Source organism: Gossypium arboreum, chromosome 9 (genome assembly GCF_025698485.1).
Source record: "Gossypium arboreum isolate Shixiya-1 chromosome 9, ASM2569848v2, whole genome shotgun sequence".
In the NCBI taxonomy this organism is placed as follows: domain Eukaryota; kingdom Viridiplantae; phylum Streptophyta; class Magnoliopsida; order Malvales; family Malvaceae; genus Gossypium; species Gossypium arboreum.
In genome coordinates, this window is record NC_069078.1 from 10,535,122 (window position 1) to 10,551,307 (window position 16,186).

At 35.8% G+C, this 16,186-nt stretch overlaps 2 non-coding genes across 2 annotated transcripts; one reads left to right on the forward strand and one right to left on the reverse strand.

Moving 5' to 3' along the window:
• Window positions 1-4,103: 4,103 nt before the first annotated feature.
• LOC128281020 (small nucleolar RNA R71) lies at window positions 4,104-4,210 on the forward strand. Its single transcript, XR_008271237.1, has one exon. It is a non-coding gene; the product is annotated as a small nucleolar RNA R71 (small nucleolar RNA).
• A 10,246-nt stretch (window positions 4,211-14,456) lies between these two features.
• LOC128281170 (small nucleolar RNA R71) lies at window positions 14,457-14,563 on the reverse strand. Its single transcript, XR_008271382.1, has one exon. It is a non-coding gene; the product is annotated as a small nucleolar RNA R71 (small nucleolar RNA).
• Between the last annotated feature and the right edge of the window lie 1,623 nt (window positions 14,564-16,186).

A 16,186-nucleotide genomic window follows, 5' to 3' on the forward strand; every position in this document is an offset into this window, starting at 1 on the left:
ATTCTACGGTTTTCTCTAGGATGCGTTTAAGTTCTCGATTGGCGACTTAGACTTATCCACTGGTTTGAGGGTGATAAGGGGTAGCTATCCTATGATGCACTCCATATTTCTTAAGTACTTTATCAAATTCAACATTACAAAAATGTGTACCCCTATCACTAATGATCGCTCTAGGTGTTTTGAATCGAGAAAAGAGCTTTTTGAGAAATCTAACTACCACTCTAGCATCATTAGTAGGTAAAGCTTAAGCTTTTACCCATTTCGACATATAATCTACAGCTACTAGGATGTATTTATTTCCATATGAAGTAGGGAATGGGCCCATAAAATCGATACCCCAAATATCAAATATTTCACATGAAAGCATATATGTGAACAATGTGGCATTTATCACGTTTAGAGATATTACCTATTCTCTGGCATTTATCACAAGAACGTGCCTGTTAGCGTCTTTGAACAATGTGGGCCAATAAAAACTTGATTCGAGCACTTTATGTACTATCTTAGTTCCACTTAATGTCCTCCTGTTGGGCCTGAGTGACAGTGTCTCAGGATCTTACTCGTTTCTGATTTTGCAACACATCTCCAAATTACTTGATTTGTGTATACACGAAAAAGAAAACGATCTTCCCAAAAATAATTTTTCACATCAGTAAAGATTCGCTTCTTTTGATGATGTGTTAACCTTTTTGGAATGATGTTAGCAACTAGATAATTCACGATACTTGCTAACCAAGGGCTTTCAGAGTCAGTTATAACCAGGAGTTGTTCTTCAGGAAACGAGTCATTTATCTCATGTTCATCAAGCTCCTTAAGATATGGGTTTTCTAATCTAGACAGATGATCTTCTGCAAGATTTTCTACTCCCTTTTTATCTTGAATTTCTAAATTGAATTCCTACAACAATAAAATCCATCTTATTAGTCGAGGTTTTTCATCTAATTTAGAAAAGAGATATCGAAGGCTGAATGGTCAGTGTATACGAAAACTTTAGCTAATATTAAATATGGTCTAAATTTATTGAATCCAAAAACCATAGCCAATATTAAATATGGTCAGTGTATAATTTTCTTGTGCGGCTGTCAATGTCTTACTAGCATAATAGATCGGTTGAAAATGCTTGTCTCTTCACTGTCCAAGAACCGCACCTACTGCAAAATCACTCACATCACACATTAGTTCAAAGGGTAAATTCCAATCAGGTGCAACTACAATATGAGCATTAATTAATTTATCTTTCAGAGTATTAAATGCTTCTAAACATTCCTGATTGAAATCGAAAGGCACATCATTTTCTAGTAAATTCGTTAAAAGCTTAGCTATTTTAGAAAAATCCTTAATAAACCTTCTATAAAATCCAGCATGTCCTAAAAAGCTTCGAATAGCCTTAACTAAACTAGGGGGAGGTAATTTCTCAATAGTTTCAATTTTTGCTTTGTCAACCTCGATCCCTTTACTAGAAATTTTGTGACCTAACACAATCCCTTCACGAACTATGAAGTGACATTTTTCCCAATTCAGCACAAGGTTCGTTTCCTCACATCTCATTAGAACTCAATTTAAATTTTTAAGGAAAAAATGGAAAAAGTTACTGAATACCAAGAAGTCATCCATAAATACCTCCATAATGTCTTCTACAAGTTCATCAAAAATGGCCAACATGTATCGCTGAAAAGTAGCAGGAGCATTACATAATCCAAAAGGCATTCGCCGATAAGAAAACGTACCGTATGGACATGTAAATGTATTTTTCTCTTGGTCCTCAGGAGCTATTGGGATTTGGAAGGAACCAGAGAGTCCATCTAGGAAGCAATAATACATATGCCCAGATAATCTTTCCAACATCTGATCAATGAATGGTAAGGGAAAGTGATCTTTTCTCGTGGCATCGTTCAACTTCCTATAGTCAATAGAAACTCTCCATCCCATAACTGTGCGTGTTGGGATCAATTCATTCTTCTTATTGGCCACAACAGTCATGCCTCCTTTCTTAGGGACAACCTGCACAGGACTCACCCAAGAACTATCAAAAATAGGATAAATAACTCCAGCACCTAGAAGTTTAATTACCTCAGCTTTTATGACTTCTTTCATGTTAGGATTTATTCGTCTTTGTGCTTGAACACAAGGTTTATATTCATCTTTCATTAAAATTTTATGTATGCAAAAAGAAGGACTGATCACTCTTATGCCAAAAATCTTCCAAGCTATAGCTCGTTTATGCTCCTTCAACACTTGAAGTAACTCGTCCTTTTCTGTTGGCTGTAAATCTGAAGCAATAATCACTGCTAATGTGGAATTATTTCCAAGAAACGCATATTCTAGGTGATTTGGTAATTGGTTCAATTCCAATTTAGGAGATTCTTCAACAGAGGGTTTTAATTTTAATTCATTGTTACCCTCATAATTCTTCTGTATCAGTGAAGACTCGTTAGAATTTAATTCAGCTTTTGTCTTACCTAACACAGAATCATTGTCATTTACCTCCTCTCCTTGGGCAAGACACGGTTCCAACGTGTCCTCATGAACGATTTCCTATAAAGAATCTTGAGTAGCATGATCAATAGAATCAAAAAAATAGCAGGAGTTATCTTGTTCTCTAGAAAATCTCATGGCATCATAAATATTAAAAATAATCTCTTCGTCAACTACCCTAAGCACAAGTTTAACGTCACCCACATCAATAACAGCCCTAGCAGTGGCTAAAAATGGGCGACCTAAAATTAAAGGCACCTCAACATCCTCATCCATGTCAAGCGCAACAAAATCAACAGGGAAAATGAATTTATCTACTTTTACGAGTCCATCTTCAATAATCCCCCTAGGATATTTAACAGATCTAACAGCTAGTTGAATACTCATCCTAGTAGGTTTTGGTTCCCCAAGGCCAAGTTGCTTGAACATTTTTTAAGGCATCAAATTAATGCTAGCGCCTAAATCAGCTAGTGCCTTCTCAACATTTAAACTACCAATTAAGCAGGGAATAGTAAAACTTCCTGGATCTTTCAATTTGGTTGGCAGTTTATTTTGGAGTATGGCTTAGCACTCCTCGTTGAGTTCTATTGTAGACAGCTCTTCAAACTTCCTTTTATTTGTTAAAAGCTCTTTCAAAAATTTTACATATGTAGGCATCTGTGAAATAGCTTCAAAAAAAGGTAAGTTAATATGAAACTATTTAAAAAGTTCAAGAAATTTACCAAATTGTGCATCCATGCGATCTTTCTTCAACTTTGCTGGATATGAGATTGGTGGTTTATATTCCCTTAGCACCAGTTTTTCACTTATTTCGGGTTTTACCTCCTTATCCTTCTTCCTATCAGATTCTTGTGGTAGATTTTTTCAGATTCAGTTAACACTTTCCCACTCCTTAGGGTAACTGCTTTCATGTGCTCTTTTGGGTTGGGTTCAGTGTTACTAGGCAGGCTCCCATGTGGTCTCTCTGAAATCATCTTAGCCAGCTACCCTAATTGATTCTTGAGCCCTTACATTGATTTTTAAGTGCAGTTTCAGTGTTTTGAAAATGAGTTTCTGCCACTGAAATAAACTTCATCATCATCTCTTCAAGGTTCGACTTTTTCTCTTGCTGGTAAGGTTGTTGGTGGAAGCCTGGAAGGGGTGGTGGTCTTTGATTTCTTTGGCCTCCCCATGAGAAATTTGGGTGGTTCCTCCAACCTGCATTGTAAGTGTTACTGTAAGGATTATTTTGAGGTCGAGGATTATTACCCATATAATTTATTTGCTCAGTATCCATGCTTTGGCCAAAGGGTAAATATTCTGAATTGCCTATTCCACCTCCACTCGTGTCACACTGTATCACCGAATGTACCTGCGTAGAAATGTATAGACTGTCAATATTTTTATTCAAGAGTTCTACCTGGTTTGATAGCATGGTGACTGCATCTAGGTTGAAAACACCAGCTGATTTCGTCGACTTTATTCTTATGACTTGCCACTGGTAGTTATTCAGTGACATCTCCTCTATAAACTCATAAGCCTCCTCAGGAGTTTTGTTATTTATGGTTCCACCGGTAGCTGCGTCGACCATTTTACTAGTTCAGGGGTTCAAACCGTTTTGAAAATTTTGAACGTGTAGCCATAAAGGTAACCCATGGTGAGGGCACCTTCTTAGTAAGTCCTTATACCTCTCCCATGCGTTGTATAAAGTCTCTAAATCCATCTGCACAAAGGAAGAGATATCGTTCCTTAGTTTGGCTATCTTAATCGGTGGAAAGTACTTTAGTAGAAACCTCTCGATCATTTGTTCCCAAGTAATGATTGAACCTCGCGGTAGGGAGTTCAATCACTGCTTAGCCTTGTTTATTAACAAGAAAGGAAATAGCCTTAGGCAAATGGCATCGCCAAAAATTCCATTGATCTTGAAAGTGCCACAATATTCCAGAAAGTTGGCCAAATGAGTATTTGGATCCTTATCTTGCAAACCATCGAACTGAATAAACTGCTGGATCATCTGAATTGTATTTGGCTTCAGCTCAAAATTGTTTGCAGCAACGGTAGGTCGAACAATACTCGATTCACCCCTAGTAAGATTGGGCTTAGTATAATTGTACATAGTACGAGGAGTAGAATTCTGATTTACAGGAATTGCTGCAACCATAGGAGGTAGCGGATTATTATGATTTTCAGTTATCTCCCCGGTAGTATTGGTATCGTCCTTGTACTCTTCCTCTATATACATTAGACTTTGCCTTATTTCTCTACTATTTCTGAGGGCTGTACTTTCAATTTCACTGTAAAAAAGTAGAGGTCTTGATAGGTTTTTTCTAGTCATAAACTATAAGAACCTGGCAGAAGCAAACAAAAGAGAGATTAGTAATTAAAATAAAAAAATTGCAATAAAAATAAAAATGGCTAAAGTAATAAAAATTAAGCAGTCCTAATATCTTAATGTCCCAGGCAACGGTGCCAAGAACTTGATGATCATTTTATGAACCACTAAACTAGACTACGATCACGACTAAGGCAAGCGCACCTATCGAATGGTAATATAGTTATGGTGAGTCCAGAATATCGTATCCACAAAAACTAAAAGTACTAGTATTAACTATCTTTCTATTATTTAGCCTAAAATAAAAGTGATTTGTTTTAATCTAAAATTAACTAAACTAATTAACTAATGAACGTGACAGAGAGCAAATTGGGAAAAATACTTGAAGAAAACTTATAAGGAGGACAATACCTAGGAAAGAATCTACCTAGACTTCACTTATTATTCTGACTCTGAATCAAACTATTTATTCACTTTTCTTGATCCATAGAAATCCATAAATTATGTTAATATCTCTTTCAAGAATAAGAACAACTGACTCTAGGCTGATTAATTGAAATCTCTTTCTAATTAAAACCCCTATCGTCGCATTAAGTCGATTTATGGGTTCCCCTATTAGATTTGACTCTAATCCGGCAGATTTATGTTGTCCTATTTCTAGGATTGCATGCAACTCCGCTTAATTATGCTAGATCTACTCTTAAACAGGGACTTTTGCTCCATTGAATAAATACATCAAACTTGGAATAATATCCTGAAAATATTAAAACAAGGATTAAGAACACATAATCAAGAACAAGAACAAGTATTTATCATGTAATTCAGATAACTAAATAATAAGATCCATTGTAGGTTTCATCCTCACTAGGTATTTAGGGAGTTTAGTTCATAATGTAAAAGGAAAACATCTCAAATTTACAAAAACAACAAGACATAAAAAACCCAAATAAACTTCAAGAGATATTTGAATGGAGATCTTCAATCTTGAGGTGGATCTGCTTCTGAGATGATTCCAACAACTTCCTTCGAGTAATTTCTGCTTTATGCTCTGTGTGTCCCCCTTAGGTCCTCTTCTAGTGTGTTAATATAGACTTTAGAATGCTCAGAAACCCTAAAATTTGGCTTTTTCCTCGTATTTGGGAAGCAGGGAGTGATATCGACACGGGATGCCACATGAGCGTGTGTCCATCCCGTGTGGTTCACACGGGCGTGTGCTCCACCCGTGTGGAATTTTTCTTCGCCTTGTGGGTCCTTCAATCAGCCTGTTTTGTCCCTTTTTTGCCCATTTTCCCCTATGCTCTCCTGAGTATAAAACATGAAATTAAAGGATTAGAAGCATCTAATTCACTAAATTATATGATAAACCATCCAAAAATATGTTAAGTATGGGATTAAAATTTATTACTTTTATGGTTTATCAACATGCAATCACTAACCAGATATCTAGATGCAAACAACTCACATGTTTTACACATCAAAACATGCTAACATGCTAACATGCTTTTAGAAGTAACATAAGAAAAATATTAGATTTCATATATATAGATTATACATATCACATATCAAACCCTACAAGGTGGCTAACCTCGAATAGCACATCATATACAACCCTAATTTGGTTTTACTGAAAATGGGTCCACACGTTCATGTGGCCCACACGGTCTGGACCACAAGCATGTAGCGTTTATAGGGGATTTTTCAACTTCACACCGTTCGTGGTTTTTATGAGTTTGAGTCACACACCTTACTGCTTTTCGATGCCGACACAACAGCAACAATTCCAACTCCTAAAAACAACACCCACTTTGTGAATTACTAACAAAAACAAGAACAGGTTAAATTGCTCCCAAAAAATTTAGCCAAAGCAATAGTGTATTTGGCCCTAACCACCAAAAATAACCCCCAAAATAATTACCCTTTAATGCAGAGATTTTCCAAGCACACTTAATTCGTCGAAGGTAAAACACACGTCTCACAATATTCTCTTAATCAACACATTAAGATCATCAGACTAAGAACAATTAATCGCTTAAAAAATTAATACAACACCAAATAACCTTAATGACAAGAATTACTATAACACTAATAGAAATATTGTACCCCTATCCGATACTTTCACCACACACAACCAACCCAGCACAAAGAAGAATGCCCACCACCAAAATTGGGACGGTAAAAAGTAAAGAACAAGAAAGAAGAGTAAATTTGGAATAAAAAAATAAGAAAAGAAAGAAAATCAGAGAAAAGATAATGTGAAAAGAAAAATTTTGAAGAGTAGAAGGAGAGTGGAGAGATAAACGGTTGATAGGAGAAAAATTAGGAGATTTTCCAAATATTTTTTTAAAAAATAAAATCTCTATTTATCTAAATCCAATCAGATTTCCCAGAATTTGAATTTAACTAAAATTTTGACCACATGGGCAGCACAAATAGAGAATAACAAAAATATTTTCACTTTGCACGCATGAGATTTGATCAAAAATTAATAGATAATTGAGAAAAAAATAATAGATAAGCTAGATATTCAGAGATAGGGATTATAACAAAAATTAATAAAAATTCAATGGAAATGATTTAAACACAAGACCTCTCACACACAAACACAACACTTAACCATTGAACCAGATCTATTCTCTTGACATGATTTAACAATTCAAAAACAAAAATTTTAGTGTGTTACAGGCTTAGATGTATTCCAAAAATCGATATAATAGCCAAGTTGATCTATGATTATAGTATAAACTGATACTGAAATTTTCTTTCCTTCATATGTGATTAATTTTTTATAAGATGTGATATTCTTGTAATTATCAACAAGTTGAGGGATATATATGGGAATGAATGTATTTTTTATGACAAAGTAATTTTTTCAAAGTTGTGATTCCTAGAAATTAAAGTGGTTTTAATTTAATTTAATTTTTTATTTGGAATGTAATTAGATTATGGACTATCAACTCCATGCAGGATTTATTTATTTTTTATTTTAAAATAATTCATGTGAGTCAGAAACAGGCATAAGTCTTATGTAACCATATTTTTAGGGGAATCCTGTAACACCCCTATCCCGTAACCGTCTCTGGAATAGGTAAGGGCCGTCACCAGATAGACAGAGCATTACAGAACAATACAGAATCACTGATATCATATAATATCAATATATAGATATTCATTCACAATTCAACCTTTAATATAGTCTACGAGACCTAAAACATACATTTAGGAAAGATCGGAATTAAACTGAACTCATTTAGAATTTTCAGAACTTAATCAAATATTTCAAAGCTGTCAAAGCCACACGCCCGTGTGACTAGGTCGTGTGACTTACACGGGCATAAGCCAGGCCCGTGTGATCCAACCGTGCCAAATAGAGGTCCTATACTGACTTTTTCTCACGGCCAATGGACACGGCCTTGTGCCATGACTGTGTGATACATAGCTAGCTACTGACTTAAGCCCACGGCCATAAGGCACGCCTGTGTTCCCTAACCGTGCAAATTTTAAGAGGTTACTTCCAAACTAACACAGCCACCAGGCACGCCCGTGGCCTCTGACCGTGTGGCATAATGCAGGCTTGATTTAAGCCAATTTGCCACCCCTTTAAGGGTCAATCCTACAAGCAATGCTAAGAAACATTCATACAAAAAATTTTCAGCCAATTTCATACTCAAAACATGTTTTATTACAACTATATCATCATCATTCAACAACCCATTCAAAACCATACCAAATCCTAACACAAACATACCATTTTCTAACCAACTCTCATGGCTTAACATATATACAATTCAAAACTTAATACATGGATATTTTAGCCTATACATGCCACACTTTAAAATATTTACACTTTCAAAAATACCAAAATGAGATCGATAGTGTGGTGAAGATCCTAGACTATCCCCGAGCCTTTAGTAGCTACGACAATTGTAAAACAGACAGTAATCACACAGAGTAAGCTACAAAGAGCTTAGTAAGCCAAATAGAATTGGTCTAACTATTAAAGCGTATAAGTATAATTCAACCATCAGATTCATAACCATTTCCTAGAATAATTCATACTTAACCATGCACCTTTGTTGCATATATGTCATGCTTCATTTACAATTCCATACATATTTCACAGAGTCAGAGTTTTTCATATTCAGAGATTTAGTACGATACAAACGTACCTACATAGATTATACATTTCATATACTCAATCTTAGATTTCATACGCCAACATCAGACGAGTCATAAACGATTACAAATGCTCATAAACAAGTACAATGCCGACGTCCCGGACGTGGTCTTATATGTAATTCAATATCGATGCCTCTGTCCCAAACAGGGTCTTACACGAAATCAGATATGATGCCAATGTCCCAGACAAGGTCTTATACATAAATCACAATCGAGGCCTGTGTCTAGACACGGTCTTTCACGATGTCTCAAGCAAATGTCAACTTTGTTTAAAAACATACTGAGTTTTTCAGATACTATCCTTTTAACAGAATTTACTCGAAATTCATTCATCAGGCTCTCATCGCCATCCAATACAATGTACAGTTTATATAAGTAGAATTATTTCAATTAACACTTAATTGTAATTTGACTTACCTCATACGGATTTCGGACAGAACGAGTCGACTATTCAACTATTTTGGACTTCCCTCGATCTAAGTCTGATTTTCTTTGTTCTTGATCTAATACAATACAAATTCAACCATTCAATCATTCATTTCATTCAATTTAATCCATATACACATATTTATTTTATTTTAGCCCTTATATTATCACACTTTGACAATTTAGTCTATTTCTCACAAAATCACAAATATGCAAAATTCACCAAGACTATAGCTTGGCCAAATATACATGGCTTCCATACAAGCCCAAATAACACATTTAATTCTCAATTTAGTCCTTCAAAACCTTATTTTCACAAATTATCCCAAATAGCTCTATTTCATCAAAATTCAAAGACAAAGCTTATAAATCATCTACTAAACCTTCATAATTCATCCAAAAACATTACAAAACTCATGATATCAACAATACCATTTCATGAAATCTTTAACAGAAATAGAAATTCAGATATGGGCTTTGAAGAACACGAAGCAACGATCACAGAAACGTAGAAATTATCAAAAACTGACCAAAACTCATACCTTAATCAAGTCCTTTAATGGTTGAACCCTAGCAAAGCTTTTCTCTTTCCTTTTATTAGGATTTTCGGCAATGAAAAACACCAAATGATTCATTTTCATGCTTTTGTTTTATTTTAATTACTATAATTTCACATTTTACCATTTTGTCCTTAGTAATAACACATGAAAATCTACCTACTAATGTCTATCATTGTCCACCATTCATACAAATGGTAAATTTGACATGCAATGACCATTATTTTAAAATCCAAACCAATTAGGTGCTTTAACATCTAGCACTCAACTTTACACTTTATGCGATTTAATCATTTTTCATAATTAAGCATAGAAACAGACAAATTAAATCACAGAAATTTCGCAGGTATAAATTCACATATCACAGACACAGAAAATAATATTAAAATATTTTTCAAACTCGAATTTGTGGTCCCGAAACCACTATTTCGACTAGGGTCAAAACCAAACTGTTACAATTCTCCCCCTTAAGGATTTTCATCCCCAAAAATCTTACCGTTAAACAGATTCGGATATTGTTGTCTCAATCATTCTTCAGGCTCCCATGTAGCCTCTTCTACTCCGTGTCTATGCCACAGTACTTTGACTAACGGGATTCTCTTATTACGTAATTCTTTGATCTCTCGAGCTAAGATTCGAATTGGCTTTTCTTCATAAGTCATATTAGACTGAATTTCAATCTCAGACGGTGAAATTACATAAGACGGATCAGATCTATACCGTCGAAGTATCGATACATGAAATACATTATAAATCTTTTCTAACTCAGATGGTAGCCTCAATCTATAAGCAACTGGGCCAATTTGCTCGGTGATTTCATACGGTCCAATAAACCTCGGACTCAACTTCCCCTTTTTACCAAATCGGAACAGTTTTTTCCACGGAGATACTTTCAAAAACACTTTATCACCGACCTCAAATTCAATATCTTTTTGTTTTAAATCTGAATAAGATTTCTAACGATCACAGGCAGCTTTCAGACTATCTTGGATTACTTTCACTTTCTGTTATGTTTCTTTTATCAAATCAATACCGTAAATCTTATTCTTACTGAGCTCAGGCCAGTATAACGGAGTTCTACACTTTCTACCGTATAAAGCTTCGTACGGTGCCATTTTGATGCTCGATTGAAAACTGTTATTATAAGCAAATTCAATCAAACGTAGATATTGTTCCCACGTACCTTCAAACTTGAGAATGCAACATCTCAACATATCCTCAAGAATCTGAATAATCCATTCAGACTGGCCATCTGTTTGCGGATGAAAAGCAATGGTAAAATGCAATTTAGTTCCCAGAGCATCTTACAACTTCTTCCAGAATTGTGATGTAAATCTCGGGTCTCTATCAGACACTATTGACAATGGCACACCATGCAATCTAACAATATCAGAAATATACAACTCAGCTAACTTATCAAGCGAATAATTAAACCGAATTGGAATAAAATGAGCTAATTTCGTCAAACGATCAACTACAACCCAAATTGCGTCTTTCTTTTTCAGGGACAGAGGCAAACCCGAAACAAATCCATGGTCACCCGATCCCATTTCCACTCCAAAATCAGAATTGGTTGTAATAACCCAAATGGCACCTGATGCTCAGCTTTAACTTGCTGACAGATCAAACATCTCGAAACAAAGTCAGAAATATCGCTTTTCATTCCCGGCCACCAATATAGTTGTTTCAAATCATTATACATTTTCGTACTTCCCGGATGTACAGAAAATCTACTATTGTGGGCTTCACTCAAAATCATTTGAATCAAATCTGGATTTCTCAAAACACAAAGTTTATTTCTGAACCTCAGACAGTCATCAACATCTATCCGGAATTCAGAATCAGATTCAGAATTACACTGAGTTCATTTAGCCATAATCTCATTATCAACCTTCTGAGCTTCGATAATCTGTTGTAGAAACAAAGGTCTCCCTTTTAATTCAACTAAAACTGAACAATCATCAGACAGAACTAAACGAGCATTCATTGCAAATAATGATTTTTGACTCAAAGCATCAGCAACCACATTAGCTTTTCCTGGGTGATAATCAATCACAAGTTCATAGTCTTTTAACAATTCTAACCATCTTCTCCGTCGTAAATTCAAAAATTTTTGCGTCATTAAATGCTTCAGACTCTTATGATAAGAAAACACGTGACATTTCTCACCAAACAGATAGTGACGCTAGATCTTCAAAGCAAACACAATGGAAGCTAACTCAAGGTCGTGTGTTGGATAGTTATTCTCATGCGGCTTCAACTGTCTCGAAGCATAAGCAACATTTTTTCCTTCTTACATTAAAACACAATAGAGTCCATTCAACGAAGTATCACTGTAAACAATGAATTCTTTACCCGACTCAGGTTGTACTGATAAACACCAAATGATACATGTTTTTACCCCAAATACTTAGCATATTTATGGATGTTTACTACTAGATTTATGGATTTTGGTGCTTTTAATCCAGTTATTTCATGTTTTGTACCCATGAGAGCACCAAGAGTCAAAAGGAGCCAAAAATGAGCTAAAAAAAGGGACAAAACAGACCAAATTGAGAAGACCCACACGGCCTAAGCCTTGCCACACGGGCAGCTCACACGCCCGTGCCTTTCGAGGGTGTCGACCAAGGTTTACACGACTCACACAGCCAGGCCATTGAGCCCACACGACCGTGGCAATTTAATGGATTGCACACGGCCTGGCAACCACGTCACACTGTCGTGGCACACGGGCGTGTCCCTTTTTCAAGGAGTTGTATTCTACACAAAAAAAGGATACTTAGGGGGGAAGAAAGCCAATCAAAAGCCTATATAAACACCCTAAGTATGACCTAGAAAGGGGGCTTTCCAAAACTTTTCTGGAACACAGAACCGCACACCGAGAATTACTTGAAGAAAGCCAGACAATCCACCTCAAAAGCTGGAGCTACTCCAAGACTGAAGATCTCTCTTAGAATTCCTTCAAGGGTTTTACATTTTTCTTTATATTTTGTTATTTTTATTCTTCTGAGATGTTTTCTTATTGAGTTATGAACTAAATCCCCTAAATACCTAAGGGGAGTGAAACCTAAGACGAATCTTGATATTATTTTCTGAATCGTATGATAAATATTTAACTTGTTCTTAATTATGTGTTCTTAATTCTTGTTTTGATATCCTAGGATATTGATTCAAGACACGCTCTTATTCAGAGGAGGAATAGATCCTGTCTAAGAGTACATTTGCCATAATCAAGCGGAGTTGATTGCACGCCCAGAAATAGGGTGACAAGATTTTGCCGGATTAGGGTGAAACCTAATAAGGGGATCCATAGATCGAGTTAATGCAACCTTAGAGCGTTAATTAGAGAAAAGTCTCGATTATTCAATCTAGGGATTAGACGTTATTAGTCTTGAATAGGGATAATGACATAACATAGGGATCTCTACGGAACAAGTTGAATGAATAAATCGTCCAATTTGGAGCCAGAATAACAAGTAAAGTCTAGGTGGTTTTTTCCTTAGGTATTGTTTCAAGTCAATCGATTTTCCCAAAAACAATTCCCCAATTCTTTTCTCTGTGCATTCTTAGTTTAAATAATTAGTTAATTAAAACAAAACCCTTTTATTCCTAGGCTAGATAATAAAAAGATAGTTATTACTAGTACTTTTGGTTCCCTTGGGTACGATATCCCGGTCTTGCCATTACTATACTATTGTTCGATAGATGCGCTTGCCTTTTTGTCGTGATAATAGTTAGTCTAGGTTTGATCTTTATTATAAATATTTATTACTTGTTACGAATCACTGCGATCAAGTTTTTGGCACCATTGTCGGGGAACTGAAATATTAGGAACACTAAATTTTTATTACTTTAGCCATTTATTTTTCTTGCAATTTTATTTTCTTTTCTTATTTATTAATTTGCTTTTTCTTTCCCTTGGCAGGTTTTTATAGTTTGTGACTAGAAGAAACCTGTCAGGACCTTTACTTTTTGACGAAGAAATCAATCGAACAGTTCGTAAAAATCAAAGAGAAAGAAGGTGTAGTTTACAATACACAGAAAACGATCAAGAAGACAATACTCAACCTCCAACTGACGAGATGGCTGAAAACCAAGACAATCAGTTGCCTCCTACAATTGCAGCTAATCAAAATCCTGCTCCACGTACTATGTATGACTATGCTAAACTCTCTTTAACAGGAACTGAATCAAGTATAGTTAGACCTGCTATTGCTGTGAATAATTTTGAATTAAAACCTAACACTATTCAGATGATACAGCATTTTGTTCAGTTTGATGGCTTGCAGGATGAAGATCCCAACACTCATTTAGCAAATTTCATAGAATTTTGCGATACATTCAAAATCAATGGCATTTCTGATGATGCCATCCGTCTTCGGTTATTTCCTTTCTCACTGAGAAACAAAGCTAAATAGTGGTTAAACTCATTACCACGAGGGTCTATCACTACTTGGGAGCAAATGACCGAGAAATTTTTACTAAAATATTTTTCGCCAGCTAAAATGGCTAAATTACGAAATGATATCTCTTCTTTTGTGCAGATGGACTTAGAAACACTTTACGATGCATGGGAGAGATACAAAGATCTATTGAGAAGGTGCCCTCACCATGGGTTACCTCTATGGTTGCAAGTTCAAACGTTCTACAATAGTGTGAATCCCTTGACAAGAAAAATGATTGACACTGCTGCTGGCGGAACTATCAACAATAAAACACCAGAAGATGCCTACGAATTCATAGAGGAGATGTCACTGAACAACTATCAGTGGCATAAGCCAAAAAAACAGCCGGCATTTATAACATCGATTCAGTCACCATGCCTTTTAATCAGGTAGAACTTCTCAATAAAAAGATTGATAGTTTTCTTGGTTCTATGCAGGTACATCCAGTAATGAGGTGTGACTCAAGCGGAGGAGGTGTGCATACAAAATACCAATCCTTCAATCCTACAACTGAAGAAGAACAAGTCAACTATATGGGTAATAATAACTTTAGATCTCAAAATAACCCATACAGTAAAACCTATAATGCAGGTTGGAGGAACCACCCAAAATTTTCATAGAAAGGTCAAGGGAATCAAAAGCCACAAAATCCTCAGGGTTTTCAACAGCCACCTTATCACTAAGAGAAGAAGTTGCACCTTGAAGAAATACTCTCTAAATTCATCTCGGTGTCAGAAACCCGTTTTCAAAATACTGAGACTGCACTTAAGAATCAACAAGCATCGATCCAAGGACTCGAAACTCAGATAGGCCAGCTGTCCAAACTAATCTCCGAAAGACCACAAGGTAGCCTACCAAGTAATACTGAACCTAATCCAAGGGAACACCTCAATGCAATTAGAGCTTAAAATAAGGACGGACTCATTATACCCGAGCCAGAAATACAGCAAAACAACGCGATGAACAAAGGACAAGAAGAGGTAAACGATAATGATCCCAAATAGGTAAGTACGAATCATGAACCTCGTGTGCCATATCCTAAAGCGATGACAAAAGACAGAATAGAAGAACAATTCGGTAAGTTTGTTAAACTCTTAAAGAAATTACATACTAACTTACCCTTTTTTGAAGTTCTTTCGCAGATGCCCAACTCAGCAAAATTCTTAAAGGAACTTCTGAGCAATAAAAGGAAATTAGACACTACATCGCATGTGGAACTTAATACAGTCTGCTCAGCTATTCTAAAGAATAAACTACCTAACAAATTGCAAGATCTAGGGAGTTTTACAATTCCTTGCTTAATTGGTAGTTTATCTGTGAATAATGCTTTAGCTTATCTAGGGGCAAGTATAAATGTTATGCCCTATAAAATGTTTAAACGACTAGGTCTCGGTAAACCCAAATAGACTAGGACGAGCATACAATTGGCTGACAAAACAGTTAGATTTCCTAAGGGTATTATTGAAGATGTTCTCGTTAAAATTGATAAATTTATTTACCCAGTAGACTTTGTTGTCTTAGATATGGATGAGGATAACGAGGTACCTTTAATTTTAGGACGACCCTTTTTAGAAACTGCCAGAACCATTATTAATGTAGGCATAGGGGAGCTAACACTTCCTGCAGGTGACGACGCAGTAACACTCTAAGCATTCGACTCAGTCAAAACCCCTAAGACTCAGGATAATGCTACAAAAATTGTCGATGATAAAACTAATATTCAATTGTCCTTGCAGGAACCTCCTCGAACAAAGACAACAGAGAGAGTGCGCTACTATCATGGAGAGAACAAAGAC